The following is a 17,331-nucleotide window of genomic DNA, read 5'->3' as shown; positions in this document are numbered from 1 at the left end:
GAATTCCTTGGATTTATTAAAGCTTTATTAGGAGAACACTTTTCTTTTACAGCAATCCAGGACTTCTGTGGTAATATCTCACATACTGGTGGTAAAGCTGAGCACAAAGTTGCTCCTCAATGACCAGTCCCTGCTTTGCACACAGAAAAGCTTAATCCCTGTGCACCCAAATTCTGAAGAGCTCAAATTTCCTTTTATCCAGGTAGAAATCACCACTCAGAGGGCAGGAGCACACCAAGAACGTGTCAGGCATTCTCACAGTGCGGACAGGACAAACTTATTCCACTCCCTCTTTGTTCACCTTTCAATATTTTGTCAGAATACAGATTTCCCACACCAAACATGCCCCAAATGGAAGGAGAGCTGTGAATAAAACTGGAACATAAGAAGTACAAAAGGAAATACTTCTGACAGGATTTCTGCACAGACTTGGAATCCCATCTGCTCACAAAACAAGTGAATATTCATCACTGACTGGTCAAACTGGGCAAGTGTAACACCACAGGACTTTTGTCTGGGTTAAGTTACAGCTACAGCCTAAACAAAGAAAAAAAAAAAAAACACATTTCCATCCTATAAACAACAATAACAACAACAACAACAACCAAACAAAAAAAACACAAAAAACCCCCCACAAAACCAAAAAAAAACACTGCAGAGAGATGAAATAAAACCCTTCAACTATATTATTCACAGCTTGGATGAAAAATATGATTAAGATTGTATTTCTATACATGATTTCTTCTTGCATTGAGAAATATGGATTATTTCTCATTAATCAACAAGGAACCAAGCCCAGTGTAACAGAAGTTTCATTAAATTCACTGCTCGTTCAAAGCTGCAATAAAACTTTGTCCAATAGTCCACTGCATGTTGATTGTATATGAGCAAAAGTGCATTTTATTTCTGTACTCATATAAATATTGCCCCAGTTTGCTCATAACACTGAATTTTACACACCACAGAACAGACTGGCAGCAGATTCAAGCCAATAGCCTCAGCCACAAAAATGACACCACTGTTACCCAGAGCAAAAGTTTTTGGTGTTTTTTTTTTTTAAATCCCATTTTATAAAACATCAGACTCCTCTCTTTGGAAAGTGACCTTCTCTGGTTATCTTTTACAGCTCTAATCACAGACATGTGCTCTCCCTTCCTTCTCCTTCCTTCCCAACCAGTGACAAACAACCCCAAACCCCTTCTGGGAGCTGATCCTTCTGCCTCAATGTGTGAGAACATCCTTCCTTCTTGCCTTGCTGCAGTTTTAGTTTCATTTGAGCTGGTTTGGCTGATTTTCCCTTCAGGCTCTGCAAACATCTGTGCCTTCAAGCCAAGTGTGACTTTGGATACTGCCCACAGGATTTCCTCCATTTCCCACCTCGTTCCTCGTTCTTGGGATCCTGCCTTGGTTTTTCCCTGCTGTGTTTTTAAAGCATGTTCTTCCCAAAGAGATCCCAATGACAGTCTCCTGCTCAAGTGTTATGGATTTTCATTGAAATTGCTAGGTGGAGGAGGGATATAAACTCCCATTTTCCCATCCATTTCATGTGAAGCTGCATCCAAGATGATGTGAGTACCCCCAAAATAGCTGCTCAAAATGAATCATTCAAACCAGTTTCAGGCTCCTAACAGACAAGGACTGAGCCACCATCACAAGAACTTAAAATGTTGTATAATGAGAGAGTGTTTTGTGAGCACAACAAGCATTTTGTAAGCAAAGTAAAAAATAAAAATCTAAATTATGTGCTTTTAAAATTTGTAGTATTAGAAAATTATCTGCTTTACTCCAATTTGACCACAGAAATAACAAAAGTCTCATCACATACAAAATGTATGGAAAAATGAATAACACCATCACAAGGGTCAAGGTCTCTCCAGAAAAATCAAAGGATTCAAATGAGCCTCCAGATGGGAAACAACTGAAGCTTTTCACAGGTTTAAATCTTGCTGTACCTTGGGGCTGCTGCTGAACTCCAGCAGTGCATGTATGAACAGACACACCAACACCCCTGTGTATTCATACACACACAGCTGGAAAAAAAAATCCCAGTGCTTTAAAGCCCTTTTTATTTTCTCAATATTCAAAGTGTAATCATGATTTGGATGGGTTTCTGTTTCTGCCATTTTTCTTTCAGGAACAGATTGCAATAAAATTATTTTTTCAGGTTCTCCTTTTTTAAATTTTACTCTTTACCCATCCATATCTTACCAAAATTAATTTAAACTCCATGTAGACAAGATAGAAAACTCTCTGATCCTTAATAATCTCGTGTTTGAACTCTTGCAGCCTCCTCCAGCCTTTGAAATCCCAATTTGCTATCCTTTAGTCTGAAACACTGAAACAGTTGGGCTGGGTCTGTAATTTGATTGCCTCAGGTTGGTTTTTTTTCCCTCTTCTTTTCCCTTCTTTCTTTCCATCAGAGGACCCTGCCATGGCTGTTGAGCTGGAGCACTCACCCTTTGTTCTGACAAGACCCCACTGGCTGCCCATTCACCAGATTTCCCAAAAATGATGGCCTGCTCTGATCTGTTCACACAAAGCAGCCCCACTACCCTGCAAACCCCACCAGCCAGCCTCTCCCACGAGTCCCTGAATCATCTCCACAAAGGACCCACTCCTGGTGGTTCCAGGCTGCTAGTTCTCCTCAGAAACTGTACATTGCTAATTTTCAAGGATGCTACTTGATGGGATTTAGGAAAAATTAAAAGAAGCTTATGAGAAAATGAGGATTCAGCTGCTCCCCAAGTCTCACATTCTCCATGGCCATGTCATTCCCACACTGAGGGGAGAAATGCCTGCACACCAAAAAAAAATAAAAGGGTTTGGGATGGACGCTTATTTCATTTCCATCTCAGTGCTCTTTCTCCAGCACCACTGACAGAGACATTCACAGGGGACAAACACCTGCTCCAGCAGGACTGGGCACTCTGGGAACCTGTGGGATGATAGGGAAAGGAGGAGTTCCTCAGCAGTGAGGTTTGGGGGAAAAAAAACCCAAATCCAACCAATAGCAACAAGAGAAACCAACACAAAACAAAAACCCAGAGGAAACAACCAAACCATCCAAAAGGCCATCAGCCAGAGCAGCCCAGGTGGTGACAGAAGTACCTGGGAAAAGTGGTCACAGGGACATCCACTGGGGTCATCCTCACAGCTTTTCCAGCAGTGCCAGGGATCATTTCATGACCAGGCTTCTAGGGCTCTCCTGTCTAACACAAATTTCTAAAGACAAACACAGACTCATCTCCCTCCAAGCTGGAATTTATATCCAGGGGCTTGGTGAGGTTAGAAAGTGCAAGGATATAAATACTAATAAAGATTATAAGAAATGATTCTTCCCTTTTTCCCCTCAGCATTCCCCCTGGGCAGTGCTTTCCCAGCAGGATCAGCTGGATCATTGCATCCCAGACAGTGGCAGCGGCTTCACCTACGGCACCACTTCAGCTCCGCTGCAGAGCTCGTAGCAGCTGCTCCAGCAGAGCTCAGCACAAAGAAACAAAACCCTTCCTTCCCTCTCCTCCTACAGTGTTTAAGCCACACATCTGCATTTGCCAAGCCCTCTTTTTGATGCTGGAAATTTACATTTGCCTTCATATACACACACGCTCCTTTTATCACACTCTGATAAACTCGGTTTTTATCCTCATCCCAGATGATGCTGGTGGGGAGATGAAACTACCTGCTACAGAGGAGAAGCTGGGCAGCTGTTCCTGCAAGAAAAAGTGTGGCTTTTTTAAACTGAGCCCATAAAAACCCATTTAATGGACAAAAGCAAGATCCATGCTTGCATTTATAAAGCCAGGAGTTTGTGTAATTTATGCTCTCTTCTTTTGGGGTCTGGGAAGAAGGATTCGCAGCGCATCGTTCCCAGAAGATTTTATAGTCAGTGGCAAATCTGTTAATGTTGTCATTTATAAAGAGATACTTAGAATTATAACTAATTTTAAAACAGAGGTGTAAAGTTGCTGCAGATAAGATTAAGAAAATGTTCACCAAATTCTGACTACAAAGTTATGATCTCTGCTATATTCCAGCCCAGTTCAGGTAAAACACTGATCCCAGCCTTGGCATTTCCAGTGCTCTTTCACTTTAAGGAAAGTGGGGGAAAAAGGGGGGAGAAACGACCACAAATCCCAAATAAACCCTACAAAACCCAGCCTACTGCCACATCTCTCACACTGGATTTAGCACCAGTTCAGGTCAGTGCTGGTACCAGAACTGGCACTAAATGATCTGGGCCAACAGAAGCTGGAAGCAGCACTTTTCATATCTATCAGATAATCAAGTTTTGCAGGACAAGTGATGATGATGTGTACAAATTCCATAGCAGCTAATCAAAGACAAAACTTGAGGAAGCAGCAAAAAGCTCATAATGAAGAAATATATTCCACCACAGGTGGCAGGAAATTGTAGCTACTGATAACAAGTGTTATGGGGCTCTGGCAAAGAAAGAAAATCAGCATTAGCATGAAGGCAAAGTAGTGATAGCACCAATAAAAAAAAAAGCCTTAGAGCACTCTCCAGAAATCTATCGTGAGAATCAAGTGAGAAGTAATAAATTTGCATTTTCTGTAAGACCTTGCATTTAAACATATTCTTAAATACTTTGTGAGTTTCAGGAGCTGGCTGCAGACCATGTGTTGCTTGACTACATGAAAAGTAAAGCATCACTTCACTGAGCACTGAAGCATCAACATCTGCAGGGAGAGATTATGGGGAAAATCTAAAAGGAGATTCAAGAACAAGTTGCTCAATCCATCCAAATGGTGCAAAAGATGGAGAAGCCAAAGAATTCAAAACCTGTGCCTTGGAATGTGACAGGGCCAAGTAAGGGACAAAGCAGGAGCCTGAAGTCAGGGCCAAGGTGGTGGTGGGCAGTCCCATCCTGGAACAGTCATAAACTCCTCTCCAGCTGCATTTGGAGGAATCTCAGCTCAGGGAAAGCCACACAGGAAGGTCAGTGGATGACAGAACCCTGCAAAAGCTGGGCAGCACCACATACACATTCAGGATAGGTATCAATATCCCTGGCTTAGACCAATTCTCCAGGGGAAAAATGGATTGTGATGGGAAATTACTGCCTCAGCAAACTGAAAGCAGAGAATTCACCCACTGTGCTGCTGTAGGAGAAGACAATTCCCGAAGCCAAGGGAATTCTAACAGCCATGACCAAGAGCAGGCAAAACACAGACCTTAAAGCTGCTGAACAGGATCTGTGAGCTCAGTGTACATTCTGATAAGGACCAGGTGAGAAAGGAACTTTTTTGTCTAAAAGGAGCTCAGGCTGAGCTCAGAAAGGAGCTGCACTTGCAGGGTGAACTGGAAAAGAGAGGAAAGAGCACCAAAGTCAAGGAGAGATTTTCCAGCACCCAGGAAAGCAATAAAATCATCTGGGGAGAAAAAAAATCCCCTATCCAGATTGTGCAGTTCAGTTTCTCCCTTAAAAAGGGAAATTTAACACGGAAATGCCAGAGAAAGTGGAGGAATCAGCAAAGCAAGCTCAGGTGGGGTTATGTAAGGAAAAATTCACTTTTCCATGGGATCAAAAGGAAGTGCTTCTCTCTGCCTTTCAGGGCTGAATTTGTATGATGTAGAATGCTCTGAGTATCAAGCAAGGCTTGGCCCATATCCCCTTGAAATAGAGTGTGAATAAAGACAAATGTTAACACGCTCCTTTGTGAGATTTGGTTTCTACGTATTAGCATTTGAATTGTGCTCAGCCCTCTGTGTGTGTCACATTAAGAAGATTCCCATTTCTATGCTCTGCATTAGGAGAAACCAGCAGAGATCTGGGCTCCAGGAAGAGCCAGAAGCCAATAAAAATCGGGCAGAACACCTACAAACCCTGTACCGTCAAAGAGCCAGCCAAGGAGAACCCTAAAGCAGCAAACAGCACACAAGAATTTCCCTCGGTGGGAGGCAGCTCTTAATCGATCACGAGCAATTTATTGATATTAACAAGGATTGCTCCAAAGTCAGGAGGAATTTCTCGTTCACAGCTGCTCCCTGGAGCACTTTGTCTTTCCTCAGAGAGGGAAATGTGTCCAACAGCAACTGCAAGGAGCTCCCATTGTTCCTACAGAGGTGGCCAGCTCTGAAATTCTGAAAAATGCCTCTTTTCAAAAAATTACGGAGCAACACCCCAGGGAAACACTCAGAAGTTCAATTAACCACTTCTTGCCAATCCTCAAAGCAGCTCTTTTGGTGACAGTGAAGCTAATCCACTTAGGAAGGAAGTGGATTCCTGAAGCAGGAAAAAGAAATATCCCCAACATGTGAAAGTAAAATATATTTTAAAAAAACTAAAACCTATAATAAAATTAATATTATAAAAATACTTTCATTGTTACAATGAGCTGTTATCTTCTGAGTGATACTCAATATTTCCAAAGATTTTTAAATCAGAAAAGTGTATCAAAAGTAGTAAGAAAGGAAAAAAATTACAACAGTAATTAGTAATAGAGTATTAAAATGTGATTTAAAAAACAAAATCTTTCAATCGTGTCCTAATGTGCAAGAAAATTCCATAGAAACTTTACTTCCTGGACATGGCAGGAATTATCCTGCCTGGCTCCCACAGCCACACAGAAGTCAAACCAGGGCCAGTCATTTATATTCATTTATAAACTGATATAAATCAAACACATTTCCTCCTGTCCCTCAAGCAGGCACTGAAATCTCACCTGACCCTTCCTCCCCAACATTATTCAATTCCTTGGAATCCTGGGGAGCACAAACACTCTGTTCTCTCTGCCAGAGAGGAAAAGGAAAACCAGCTCCTGACACCTAGGGATTTTGCCATTTTTAACAGCCAGGTCACACCAAGACAGGTGAGAATTGCTTAAATCCCAAGGTAACACTCATTAATTAGAAAATTAATTGACATAACTTCATGTTCATCCATCCAAGGGATGATTTGAAACAAACACACAATACAGAATTCAGCAGGAATAGGTTCCATATTTTTTTGGTTTTGTTTGGGTGTTTTTTTAATCCTGATTTGATCCCATTAAGATTCCATTAATCTTTTTGCTCTTGTGTTTCCACCTCGTATTTTAATCTACTGCTCAGGAGTCTGATGAGATGTTTAGGCAACAGAACACATGGAGAGGTTTGCACAGCCATGCTGGACAACCTCACAGGGCCACAGTTCCCATCACCTTTAAAACAGGGATAAAAATCCATATTTATCTAATGCACTTCTAAGATCTACTGATGAGAACCCCATGCAAGAACTCCTGTCAGCTGTTACCCTCTCACTGAGTATGGCTGTGCTGGAATATTACCCTTCCTGACCTCTGAAAATAACATAAAATTGAAATGAAGCAGTAATTGTATGATTATAAAATGTCACTAACATCAGACAGTAAGAAAAGACAATTTAATTAAAGGAAGTTTGCTCTTCAAAGGAGGAAGAGTTCAGATTCATTCACAGATATTTACATATTTAATTTAGTTGTGCAAAGAGAAGATGAATGTACAGGTAGCTCTAGGGAAGAGTTCAGATTCATTCACAGACATTTCTGTATTTAATTCAGTTGTGCAAAGAGAAGATGAATAGATAGGTTTTGTAGGGACAGATCTGCTCTCCTTCTCCACAACCCCTCTGAAGGAGCAGCATCATTTCCACCAGTGCCAGAAAAACCTGAAACAACAGGTTTTTAATTCTTCCCCTTCAAATGCTGGGGACAAAAGTAGGACAGAAATGGATGGATGGATGGATGGATGGATGGATGGATGGATGGATGGATGGATGGATAATGGATGGATGGATGGATGATGGATGATGGATGGATGGATGATGGATGGATGGATGGATGGATGGATGGATGGATGATGGGTGGATGATGGATGGATGGATGGATGGATGGATGGATGGATGGATGGATGATGGATGGATGGATGGATGGATGGATGATGGATGGATGGATGGATGATGGATGGATGATGGATGGATGGATGATGGATGGATGGATGGATGGATGGATGATGGATGATGGATGATGGATGGATGATGGATGGATGGATGATGGATGGATGGATGGATGGATGGATGGATGGATGGATGGATGGATGATGGATGGATGATGGATGGATGGATGGATGGATGGATGATGGATGGATGGATGATGGATGGATGATGGATGGATGGATGGATGATGGATGGATGATGGATGGATGGATGGATGGATGGATGGATGATGGATGGATGGATGGATGGATGGATGGATGGATGGATGGATGGATGGATGATGGATGGATGGATGGATGATGGATGATGGATGATGGATGGATGGATGATGGATGGATGGATGGATGGATGGATGGATGGATGATGGATGGATGGATGGATGGATGGATGGATGGATGGATGGATGGATGGATGATGGATGATGGATGGATGATGGATGGATGGATGATGGATGGATGGATGGATGGATGGATGGATGGATGGATGGATGATGGATGGATGGATGATGGATGATGGATGGATGGATGGATGGATGGATGATGGATGGATGGATGATGAATGGATGGATGGATGGATGGATGATGAATGGATGATGGATGATGGATGATGGATGGATGGATGATGAATGGATGGATGGATGGATGGATGATGGATGGATGGATGATGGATGGATGGATGATGGATGGATGGATGGATGGATGGATGGATGGATGGATGGATGGATGGATGGATGGATGGATGGGGCTGTCTCTGACATCACCTGCAAACCAGATTTTCCAGACATCTCTCATTGTTTGGGAAGAGCTGATGGAAAATTTTTGCAGGGAACTGTGATGAAGTGGGACTCAGAGCCCCTGCTTTGCTGTTTGCCACCAGTGGAGGTGGCAGAAGTGACAAAAGCTGTTTGCCAAAGATTCTCTCACTACTGGAGAAGCCCAGAGTTCCAGAGGCTTCCCAGTGCCCTGCATTTACAGGCCAGGAGGGAAAAGCAGGTGCAGCTACACAAGATAAAACTATTTCTCCTGCTTTCCATCCCCAGTTCCAGCTGACACTTCAGTGCTGAGCAGTACAGAAATAACAGCACAGCCCAAAGTATCTCCTTAATAACTCCAATAAATCACAGGGATGACAAAACAAAACCAGGAACATCTTTAGGAGAGGACAACACCTGCAGCTGCCTTTAAGAGATAATCCTTGTGGGCTCCTGGGCTCAGCTGACACATTCCCAGAGCATTCCCAGAGCATTCCCAGAGCAGTGGGACCTCCTGGCTCTTGCCTAGAGCTCCTGCCAAGGTCTGATCACAGCAGGTGTTGCCTGTTCATCAGTGCCAACAGCAGCACCTTCCATATGTGCAGCCTCAGCTCTGGTTGGGAGGGAAGTTAAACAGAGGAAACCAGGGATTCACCCCGTTTTATCCTGGAATGGGATGGGAGAAGCTGAAGGATATAGGAGGGTTTGTTTAGGGACATTAGCATTTTTTATCTCTACGAGCTCACTGAGTTACTGAGTTGTTTGGTTGTGCCTGGCAGCTTGCCTTCCACAACAGGGATTGAAACTATTATACTGAGAAATAGAGAAAATTACAGTATTTCAAACTCTGCTTATTTCTCTGAAAAAAAAAAAAAAGAAAAAAAAAAAAGAAAAAAACCTCTGGAGGCTTTTCTTTTTTTTTAAGCGTAGAATGACTAAGTTCCCTCTCTAGTAACTCTGCCTTTGCTTTTCAGTCTCTTACAGACATTTAAATGTCTGACAAATAGATTATAGACTACTTGTTTCAAGATTTTGGGGGGGGGAAATGAAGCTCAAATCTGTAGTACTTTGAAAGACAAGCACAATATTTGGTCTGCACAGCTTGTGGCACCTATTAAAACCTTCATTAAAGCACCAGTGACAAACTGCTGCTGTCAGGGAGAAGTGATGCTGAGCACTCTGCAATACTTGATGGTACAGTTGCCCACACAGTCATCATGACCATGTTTTCATTCTGCTCTATACTGAAAAAATATAGGCACCTACCAGAACATTTTGATGTAAGTTAGGCTAGCTTTAGCTAAAAGAGCCCATCAAACATTTCCATGAAGGTGAGAATTACAGGTACACTCATCACCTGAGTGGAAATCCATCTGGAAATTACCAGTGGAAAAAGAGAGCAAATCTTTGAATAATTTCTCTCCACTTTTACATTACATAATATTCTGAATGCATTAAAGCTGTGCAAGTGCCACTCTGTATAATATAATTATTTTTATAAACTCCCTAACACAACAGTTGTTGTTTCAGGTTTTTCAATGTACAATATAGAAAAATTAATTTGAAACAAGCCTGTGCAGTATTCTGCATAGCAGCTACACAGAACTTAGAGCTCTACTCGATGGAGAGCTTCCTTCATTACCCACAAAAAACCAGCAAAGCCTTTTAATCTGAGTTTTTCGTTTCTTTGTGCTTCTCCCATTGAGGTTTAAGTCTGTTCCACACACTTCATAGGAGAGGGAGAGTTCTGTGAACAGACACCCAAAGCAACAGGTTGCTCTTGTTACCTTTCTGTTTCCCATGTTTACTTGTTGAAAAAAGGGTGTGATTCTTCTCTCTCTTCCCTAATAACTCACTAACTAATCTCAATATTTTTGGGAATGTATTTATTGTTGTCATAAAGCACATTTGCTCAGAAATCTCCTTGCAATCATAAAAATCAATACTAAGCTTATACTTCACTCTACAAAGCTCTATTTCACAGTTAATACTTATTAATTTTTCTTTATTGCTTCTACTATTTCATAAGCCCAAAACTTACTTGGTAGTGAGTGTAATTTTCCCTTTTTTCTCTAATAGTTTGAATATTATACCCCATTTTCCCTCCTCGGTTAATGAACCTTCAGCAGCAAGAGAGGTAACAAATGCAAATACAGATTGTACATGCATTATATCACCACTTGCAAGTCACTAGAATCACTTGCTATTCAAGAGAAAATTCAGAATAAATACCAGCTTGCTCCTTCCACTTACAAAATAATGGAATTTTTCTACAATCAGTGGCAGTTGGGCAATGCCATTTTAACAACATCATGAAGTTCAGCCAACCCAGCCTGCCTGCCTTTCAGTGCAGTTATAACTAAAGAAAAGCTGGAGATGATGTGGTGCTGTCCCATACCTGACAGCACTGGCTGGATTCCTGCTCGTCTAAGTGGAACATCCTGTAAATGCATGGCTTCCAAAATTTAATAATTAAACCCCCACCACCTGGTTACAAAAATTAAAGTCTCATCACTGCTAAGGCAGATCATTTCCCCACAAGTGAAAAGGGATGAATAAGATTCACACCACATCAAACACGATGACAAACGTATCAGCACTCCACCTGCATCTAACAATCAAAAAAAATCTAACAATTTTATTAAGCTGAGCTTATAAAACCTAGTTTGTGATATAGATCAAAAAAATAATTAAGTCATGCACTATAACTGCTGGAACTTTTATTTCTGCATCCCCACACTTGCATTCCAGACTCTAATACTTTACCTGAAAAATTCCAGTTTGTGAGTAAAATTGAGGGTTCGCCTTATGAAGAAGAAATTTATAATTGTGGGGAAAAAAGCCTTGTCTAAATCAGGTACAGAGGAGGCATTATTTAATCCAAAATCCCAGAGTCTGGGGGCTGTGGGAGAATGCAGAATTCTGCCAGAGGTACCTGTTGGCAGAGGTGCCAACTCCTCCTGCACCACTTCTGTGCTGGGATTCAGCACCTCCTCACACAACCCGCCAGCAGTGCCCTCCAAAACAGGTTTGTCACATTCCCTGATCCCACATTTCACATAACACAACAAAAAGACATATCAGATTGATCTTCCTAGCTGAGGGAATCTCTCCTTAAACAATGTAAAATCATCATTATGTAGAAAAAAATCCCAGGTAGTAGTGTGGTAAAGTGAACAGAGCACTCCTGCGTCCATGGCTGGCATCACCAAGCCAAAATTCAAGATTGTCTTTACCAATAAAAGTGAATTCTTCAAGAATTTTCCAGAATTTCTAGGAAGTTACAACAGTAGTTTTTTTTTCATTTGAGGAAAAGGAAAAGAAACAACTTACAGTTGTCTTGTAAAAACGAGCGAGTGCTTCATAAACAGGGTTCTGAGTCACATAACCAGCTGGGTCTTCTCGTGTTGGCTAATCAATCTTGATTTCAAAACTGGAAGAAAGAAAGAAGATAATTAGACTTGACAAACCCCAGAGAATTTAGCAAATTAATAGAACAAACAAGGATTGATCTAAAGGATACCCCACAGGAGAAACAGATCCAAGAGCAAACATCCAGTGTCATAAATAGTTAGGGACATTTTGCAGTAAAATAAAGTGATTAAAAGGTTCTGACTGTGACCAAAGATGTGAATTAAAAACTCGACAACACAGGCCTCAGTCCCAATGATACCTCTTCTTTCCCATTTATCAGAGCTGTAGCCCTCTGGCCTCTCATATTTATAAATAAATGTGATTTTTAATGTTTTTGGAGACTGAAAACTCAGTGTGTGTGTGTCTGTGTGAGAGGGAAAGGCTGGCAGAGAGGGCAGGAACAGAGGGGACACATTCCCCTGGTTTTCCTTGCATGACATAAGAACTTGTAAGGGAATAATTGAGAGGCCTTAAGGCCAGCACAGCGATGTCATCGTGAACTTTGTGTCTGGTTCCATGAGATGCTCAGGAGGGTGCAGGCAATGACAGCAGCTCTGCAAGGAGAGGCCCTCCTTGGACGGGCTGCAAGTGTTCCATGGGAACACATCCCCACTGCACCGTAGGACAGACAAAAAGAAATCCATTTCCCATGTTTTGGTATCAAAAGGGAGCTGCTGTGCTCCAGCACGATGCCATTTTTGACCCAAGGCACAGAATTCCATTTGGTTCCTCTCGTGTCAAACCACAGCATATGGCAGAGCCGGAGGGGACACTCCTGGGAGAGCAAACAGCCACTTCTGACTTGTAAGTTCCAGCTAATGATCAATTCATCACACCCCTCAGTAAATCATGTTTGGATTCAGCTTGCAAAAGCTGGATTGTTTAAGGCCCTTTGAACACCATGTGAAAACATCTTTCATTATAAATGAGGATTTCCCTGCAGACACCAGTAAGACCACATCTGCTTCATCTCAGATTAGCAGAAAGGAGTGAGCTTCCCCATGCTCCTGCCACTAAGTGTCAGGTTTTGCATGTCATGGGCTTTATTCAGTCTCCACCTTGTGCCCAAATGAACATTTAAACTATCCAAACACATTTCAGTTCCGTATTGTTGGCATTTGTAGGAATTGTTTTAGGTATAGCAACATCCCTCAAATATTCTTATATAACTTAGGTCAGTTCAGCTTGTATCATTTATCTGGGACTTCCAGGACAGGGACACCATTCCTTCATAAACTACATTTCAAATGTATTGTGAAGGGTCATGCATAACACAGTGCTCCAGGAGCACACATCATCTCCAGACGTCCCTCGTGTCTGTGGAAGTCAGTGGGGGCTGGGGGGTGAAAAGATGGACCAGCCATGGGGAGAAGGACTTGGAAGTGCTGGTGGATGAGAGGCTGGACATGCCCCAGCTATGTGCTGGGATCCCAAATCTCCCTGGGCTGAGCCCCAGCGTGGGCAGCAGGGGAGGGATTGGGATTGTGTCCCTCTGTCTGTCCTGTGCCCAGGTGAGACCCCACCTGCAGAGCTGCCCCAGCCCTGGGCCAGCACAGGCAGCACCTGCAGCTGCTGGAGGCACCAGAGGAGGCTCCAGGGGGAGCAGAGGGATGGAGCAGCTCTGCTGGGAGAGCTGGGATTGTTCAGCCTGGAAAAGAGAAGTTTTGGGGTGCCCAAATCGTGGCCTTGCAGTGCCTGAAGGGGCTGCAGGAAAGGTGGAGAGAGATTCTTTACAAGAACCTGGAGTGACAGGACACAGGGAATGACTCCCATTGCCAGAGGGTGGGGATAGATGAGATATTAGGAAAAAAATCCTTCCCTATGAGGGTGGGCAGGCCCTGGCACAGGTGCCCAGAGCAGCTGTGGCTGCCCCCGGATCCCTGGCAGTGCCCAAGGCCAGGCTGGACAGGGCTGGGAGCACCTGGGACAGTGGGAGGTGTCCCTGCCATGGCAGGGGGTGGAATGAGATGATCTTTAAGGTCCCTCCCAAGCCAAGCCACCCTCTGATGTGACTCTGTGATGTTTAATGGCAAGGGATGTGCAGCCTCACACTGCCCTGACACAGGGCACTGGCAGTGAAGGAAGAACACTCTGAACCTGCCTGATAAAAACAGGAGCCCATGTAGGATCCAGTCTGAAATCCCAGCCCCAAGACCCTGTCCACCAAAGAAAATATGACTTCTGGAACAGGTTCCTAACCAAATATTTATTATCAGGCTGTACCACCAGGTGGCAAGATTGCAAAATAAAGGAATTTTTAATATTCCTATATCCCACTCAGTCAGGGCTGCTTCAAGGACCCCTTGCTGGGCCATGGCAATTGTTTTGGGAGGGCTTGGGTGAGTATTTAACACGTGCCCACATGGGGCTGCAAAATAAAGTATTTTAACTTTTAATTTTATTTTAACTTTTCTCTGCCACTCTTGATGTAGCCAACAGTCAAGGGCAATGCGAGATTCCCAGTACATGAAAAAGGAAATTGTGGCCACCAGCTGCACAGCTTTGAAGAACTTGGTTTTGCCACTGTTTTCATCCTGCTCCTTCTTTCCCTGATAACCAGTTTAACCTTTCCAAAAGAGCCTAAAACCTGACATGTCTGCAGGGAACCACACAATAAATGGGAATACAACTCAAAAAGATTAATAAAATTACTTTGCAAAGGGAGAGTAAAGACTTTACACAGAGTATACTTAAAATCATTTGGGTAATTTTTTTTCCCATATATTTTAATTTCTCAGCTGCTATCCCAATTATCTATAAACCAAGACACAGGGCAGCTCTAAGTTCTACACTCAAGGTGTAGGCCATGGATATATGAGCTCAGCAGTTTAAAGGGCTGACTTTTATAATACATTATTTTACAGCCCATTTGAATTCAAAATTTAGGAAAAATATAAATCTCCAGTAATAACTTGGAAAACTCTCTCTCTAACGTCTCACCCCTTGATCACAAAGGACACCATGTGAGCATCCAGTCCACATGATGTGATTTATTTACACCTGTACACACACAGATAGACATTTGGCTAAATAACAGGATATAAAATATTAGTAAAGCAAATACTGGTAACCAGACCAAGCTGGTGAGAAACTCTACCTGACCCAGAGATATGCAGCACAAAAACCACAATGATTCCAGAAATAGATTAGGGACTTTTTCCCTTCCATTTGTAGCATTGCACCTGCTCCATAACACACAGCTACACTTCACAGATGCTTAAAATATTGTCATTATCCCTGGAGCTAGAAGAAATTAGGTAGGTGTAAAATAATCAGAATGTCAAGCACATTAAATGTCAAGCATAAATAAGAACCAAAATTGGAATCTCTCAAAGATGCTGGTACTCCCACAGTTGGGCAAAAAGCGTTAACTTCAATAACTGCCACCATTTGGGGCTTGTATTATTACACAAACCACAAAATTCTCTGCCTTAATGACATCAGCTTGAAAGATGATTTGGCAATAGAAAGTAGAAATAAATGTTATCCAAAACATCCAGAAAACTTCCTGCCCCAAAATAGATTTTTATTTGAGACTCCTCAATTCAAACACTCCAGGGTATTGAAATTTAAAAGAGAAATAAAAAATCCAAAGGACTTTGAAGGAGAAGGGATGAGTAATACACGAGCCTGTGTTACATGAGATGGCACCAAAAATATAAACTGCAAAATAAACTGCCGAGTTATGTTCCCTCAACCAATAAAACAAATAACTTGTTCAATCAACTTTTAGTTCCATAATCTAATCATCATGAAAATTAAAATCAAGCACTCTTTCCCCAGTGAATATATACCAACTAAATATTTTAAATTGAAGATACCTAAAAACTAAATTAGATTGAAACCCTTTCAAGAGAGATTTGCTTTCATCTAAGTTCATACCATCCCAGCAGAAAGTCCAGAAATCTAAACTGTAGTTAACTAAAATTAAAGCTTAAAAAAAAAATATATTAAAGCACAAAATAAAGCACAAAGCACATTATGCCATACTTAAGAAGTAACACTTATTCTGAAATGTCCAGTGAAATTCACACAAGTGAATTGGTTTTTTTTGGTCTGGAATTTCTGGAATTGGTTCTTTCCCCGTTACCTATTAAACTTTCTATTTGAACTGCACAGCCAAAGCAGATTTACAGGAGATTCAGAGCTTGGGAATGGCTTTGTTTTGAGGGCTTCAGCTGGGAAATTCCCTGTGGCCCTGGAGAAACCATGACTCCATCACGGAGATGTTTGCGTGGCCAGAACCCGCCACAAACACGGAGCACTTACATGTTCGTGTGGAAGAGATTCATACTCTTGGACAGAGGCAGGACTGAAACTTTTCTCATCCCTGCTCATCCTTTGAGCCACGGGGCAAGTGCTCTTCTCTTTCTGGGAAGAGCTGGAACAGAATCAGTGGTCTGCCAAGAGGATCAAGAGGAACAGGGCTGAGGTCACCAGAGCCTTTGGCCAGAGCAATCTGTCGGCCCAGGGGAACAACGACACTGATCTGATTTGCTGCAATCGAGCACCAAGGTTAGCACATCTCCTCGGGACCGTGCTCCCCAGGAGGAAAAACACTCCAGGGAGCTGAGGTTTAGAACCCCAATCTTCCTTCAAAGCTCCAGAAAACCCCGCACACGTCACGCCTCCACCAGCGAGAGCTGTGCCGTGTTTCAGGTTTCCAGAGCACGAGAGAAAAGGCTCAGACTCACAAACTTATCCAATTTTACAATGCATTGATAGAATTAGGGCAAGACAGATTTACTCCCCTGCTTTAAGGAATGAAGGCTCTCTGGACTGTTTAGGACTTGCTAACATGCAGTGCAAGGATTACCGTGCCAGCTTAAGCCTATGCTTCAAATCCGAAACTAACAAGAAAATACAAAGTATAAAGGTATTAATAACTGGAGTTTAAATTACATTAAAGGCTTTGTTGGCTTTCTTCCTTGCTTTATGAAATAGTAAGAAAATTTTTAAAAAAATCCAAAATTTTATATGTAAAATGGGGCCATATAGGTGAGCACTGTTCCTTAAGGTCTTCATAAAAATAACATTTTCTCTTCCTAGAGAGTTCTGTCATCCAGTCACAGACTCAGGCAACTGAAGTACACATTAACAAAAAATAATAAAATCAAATCCTCTTCATGTTCAAGAACTCTCTAAAGCACTTACTCTATAAAAAGAAATCTGAGAGAGTGCATACACCTGATTT

The 17,331-nt window shown here is 42.1% G+C and overlaps 1 protein-coding gene across 12 annotated transcripts in view; it reads right to left on the bottom strand.

The window, feature by feature from the left end:
- ATP2B2 (ATPase plasma membrane Ca2+ transporting 2) overlaps nt 1-17,331 on the bottom strand; it is a 395,747-nt gene that overhangs the window by 244,410 nt on the left and 134,006 nt on the right. For all 12 annotated transcript variants that reach the window (XM_088061667.1, XM_088061651.1, XM_088061658.1 and 9 more), the window contains exon 3: nt 12,057-12,156. The gene's annotated coding sequence lies outside the window, so the exon portion shown is untranslated. The remainder of the gene's footprint in view (nt 1-12,056; nt 12,157-17,331) is intronic.

This window comes from Pseudopodoces humilis, chromosome 13 (assembly GCF_049639895.1).
Source record: "Pseudopodoces humilis isolate 2021_Gansu_Grassland_sample_001 chromosome 13, ASM4963989v1, whole genome shotgun sequence".
In the NCBI taxonomy this organism is placed as follows: Eukaryota; Metazoa; Chordata; class Aves; order Passeriformes; family Paridae; genus Pseudopodoces; species Pseudopodoces humilis.
Note: the sequence above shows the minus strand (reverse complement) of the source record. Positions and strands in the feature narration are given on the sequence as shown.